Below are 4,245 nucleotides of genomic sequence, written 5' to 3' on the forward strand. Positions count from 1 at the left end.
ATGTCTAGCCAGGTATGAAATGACAGAATTTTGAAATTATTTTCATAGTATATTAAAATGACAAAAATAATTAAATTCAGCAGTGGTATCAGTAGCTTTATCAGTTATATCAGCTGTATTCCCGATTAATGTTTATAGAAGAATGTGCTGCTTTGTTCCCTTAGATATTAATTGTCATTTTTCAGTTTTAACTTGTTGGGTTTTTTTAGTCCTTACATGATGTCTTAGTTTGCAGTAATGGTCACCTCCTGTATCTTACTTTTCTATTCTCTGAGGGGGTCTCTCTCTCTTATCATGCAAGATCTTTACTGCTATTATCACATATCATCAAGGCTTTCAGAGTCTTCTGTATATGGCTTTCATACTAACCAATAAAAATGCCAAAGGTTCCAGATTTACAAGTATTGCTGTACTTTATAAATTGTTCTGTTATTATCAGACCAATAAGTCCACCACAGTGGATAAAATGCTCCCACTTATTCCTCAATCTTCCAGCAAGAGGGTATCACAAGTGGCCCATATCCTAGTTAATTGGGAGGATGACAAACAACCTTCTTAGGTCCATTGATGTGCTTAGAAGGAATTTTTTTGAAATATATAGGAAAATGTGTCTTTGCTTGTTCAGTATCCTAAGTTTTTTGCAGTACTTTATGTGATAAATTCCATTTTTCATGCTTGTTAAACCTCTAGGGTGACAAGAATGTTCCTATAGCCATCTTAAAAAGCCTATTGCAGATACTACTAAAGCTAATAAAATCTTTGATCTTCAAAGTGCTTCTATGCATATTAAACATGCTTTTTATTATTATTCCCTACCAAGCATGTTTTATAGATGAAGAAAGGACTGCAAATCCTTCTTTCTCTCCCTTCTCTCCCATACTAATGTAGAATATTGAGACGTCACAGGATGGCTTCATAAGATTAATCCAAAAATGGACTTTCAAGGAACTTACATCAATGTTTAAATTGTGAAATTGTTATTACTAAGAATTATATAATAACACACTTAAACACAGCAGCACAACAGCCCAAAAATTTAAAATACATTTTAAAATGAAAGGTTTTTTTCTTACTTTCTGATTCCAAACATAACACTATCCAATGTTTATTAAATTTACCAGTTTTCTAGAAGTTATTCCTATAAAATCCCTAGCAATATTTTATTTATAATTTAAATTCATAGACTGTCCTTCTCTGAGTACACATATAACAGTTTTACCAGTAATGCCCAGATTTTATTGAACCATTATTTAGACAATATCTAGGTCACCTCTTCAGAGTCCTGCTTGAGGCCACTTATAGTAAGAATAAGTTATCTATATAAGAAAAAACCATTAGAACAAGCCAAGGTACATAAATAGCATAAAACTATACTCTAAAAGTTAATAAAGTAGGTGCCAGGTAGAATCCCCAAGGTGGCAAACAATTAAAAATATTTAAAATACATACATAAAACAATTAAAGAAAACACCAAACCAAACAAAAAAGGTTTTACCTGCTGGCAGATGACGATGATAGAAGGGGACAGATAAATCTTCTTGGGGAGGGAATTACATCATTTTAGTGCCACAACCAAGAAGGCCCTTTGTCAGTTTGCCACCCATCTAATGACAGATGGGAACCTGAAGCAGGACCATATGATTGGGTAGGTTCACGTGAGAGTAGCCAGTTATTTGGGTATGCTGGCTTCAAGATATTTAGGACTTTAAAGGCCAATACCAGCACCTGGAAGGAAACTGGGAACTAGTATAGGCAGAATGAAACTAGAGTGTTATGTCCCAATGACATACCCAATCAGAATTTTGGCCACAGCGTTCATGGTTTCCACAGCTTCCCTGGAATCCACTGGAAGCATAAGATAGAGCTGAGTGTCATCCCAGCCCAGCCTGGATCTCTAGTAACCTCTCCCTGTGGCATCATCTAGATGTTAAAAAACATGGTGAACAAGGATCCAAATTTGGAAAGGAACCACATAATCTGCTTTGTCCAGGAATTTTAGGAGTTGTCCAGCTCAACCACCACACATTCAAGTACCTTGCTTAAGGCTGCTACATTTGAGGCTGCAGTCACACACACTAAATAATCCACCTTCAATGCACTTTCCAACTGGATTTTGCCAGTTCACACAAGTAAAATCCAGTTGGAAAGTGCACTGAAAGAGGATTATTTAGTGCATGTGACTGCTGCCTGAGACTGGACAATATTAAAATCCCCTGTGTCCAGATTATATTTCTTTTATAGTAGACATACCACTACCTCTTTCAGGGCAGGAGAAACCACATCCCTCTTAAATAGGCATTTGCAGTCTTCCTTACCCAATCTGTAATTACAAAACATACAAGGGTACAGCAAATCCAAGATAACAGTTACAAACCCAAAATGATTGCTGTAAAAAGTTCACACGATCATGGAACAAGGAAAGATTTTATACAAAAGCTGTAATAATTTCTCTGGACCATTTACATGCCTATGATGGGCAGATACAATGGTGGCAGAGAAGTACTATATCTTTGGCTCCATCACCACCATCGATTAGTCTTTAAAATGAGCTCTAGCCAGAGTCTTGTTTGATTTGTCATGAGTTTTTCTACTGTCTCACTAGCCATCTCTCCTGTCTTATCATAGCCTGCAGCCCCTCAGTAAATCAAGAGGTTGCCTGTGCTACTAAGACCTCAGAAGGGGTACCTAGGAGCAATTATGTCAACAGCCCGAGTACCTTCCTCATTCCAGAGGTCTGAGGAGATCCAGCCTTTAAGCTATTCTCTATGGCTGAAATGATCTCAAACATTAGTTAAATATAACTGTTCAGCTCTATCAAACGCCTTTTTAGCATCTAACCCCCCCCCCGGGTTGAACTTGACATAATCTGTGACTATTGTTCATCGAGTGGTCACCTGTGCAGTCATACATAGATACTGTTCACATGCAGGCCTCCAGAGTAGAGGTTTTTGAAGCTCAAAAACACTTGAGGGCACTCCATCTCCTTCCTCTGTGCTGTTTTCCCACCTGTTGCAGCATGTTAATGAGGGGTAGAGCACCCCTCCCTCAGGTCTCTCTCTGCAGCTGCTGAGAGAGGTTCATTAGTAGAACCTCTGTCTCCTCTTTAACCAGAAACCAACTACCAACAATTCTACTTAGTTCTGTGTTTTTGAGCTTCAAAAACCTTTCTGTAGCAGATCTGCATATGTGCAGTATCCACGTGGGACTGCACAAGTACCACGACAATAAACGGTTTGATCATGAGTTTTGTATGCTTTACAGATAACATTCAGTACTCTCCTAATTTTTGATGACATGCATTAATTTCCAATAAATCTCTTTTGGTAAGTCAATATACTTACCAATATTTTAATCTAATCTCCTTCCAATTATAATTGACTGTATCTTAAAATAGTGGTTAAGTAGAGATACTGGTATATATGACCCTGAGAAGCGTCTTCCCTGGCTTGGGATTCAGTATTCACTTGAATTCCTTTCTTAAGGCGCAATCTCATTCATTATAGCAATTAAAGGGTTTTTTAATAAAGCCTAAAAGGTTTTATAAAATTCAGGTGTTAATCCATTTCACTGGTCAAGTTCAGAAGTAACATTAAGCAAAAAACAAACAAACACCCACACACACACCCCTTCCACTATTTTAATGTATTGATTCTTGTACATCTTCCAGCCAGGTCCCCAACCTCCATTGGCAAGAAAGGTTTCCATGGACACCCAATATTGTTAGTTGTGCATGCTGTGCACAGACCATGGTTTTATAGCGATGCTACGAATTCTTGCCATAATTGCAGTAATAATACAGAGAAAAGACCCTCAAATAAGACTTTTGAGGAGGAAAAGGTCAGGTATAGTCCCTAGCATCTGGGTAAAGTATGTGTTACTGTAGTTGTTAATTACAGTGACAAAAATTGGGTGTTTTGTAATTATTAATTAAGAAAACAATACAATTGTCCATCTAAGCAGCCTATAACAAACCCTCAGTTTTTTAAGTCCCTAGCATCTGGGTAAAGTATGTGTTACTGTAGTTGTTAATTACAGTGACAAAAATTGGGTGTTTTGTAATTATTAATTAAGAAAACAATACAATTGTCCATCTAAGCAGCCTATAACAAACCCTCAGTTTTTTTCCCTTATTCTGAAGGATATGGGGTAGAACTTTTCCTTTCTCTTTCCTCCCAATGCCTACCCTGCTATGCCAGATTTCCCCTTGCAGTCTGCATCTCCTGTTTGCCTGCTGTTCTCCAAGCA

This window comes from Gekko japonicus, unplaced genomic scaffold (genome assembly GCF_001447785.1).
Source record: "Gekko japonicus isolate JY-2015 unplaced genomic scaffold, Gekko_japonicus_V1.1 scaffold3224, whole genome shotgun sequence".
NCBI classification, from domain to species: Eukaryota; Metazoa; Chordata; class Lepidosauria; order Squamata; family Gekkonidae; genus Gekko; species Gekko japonicus.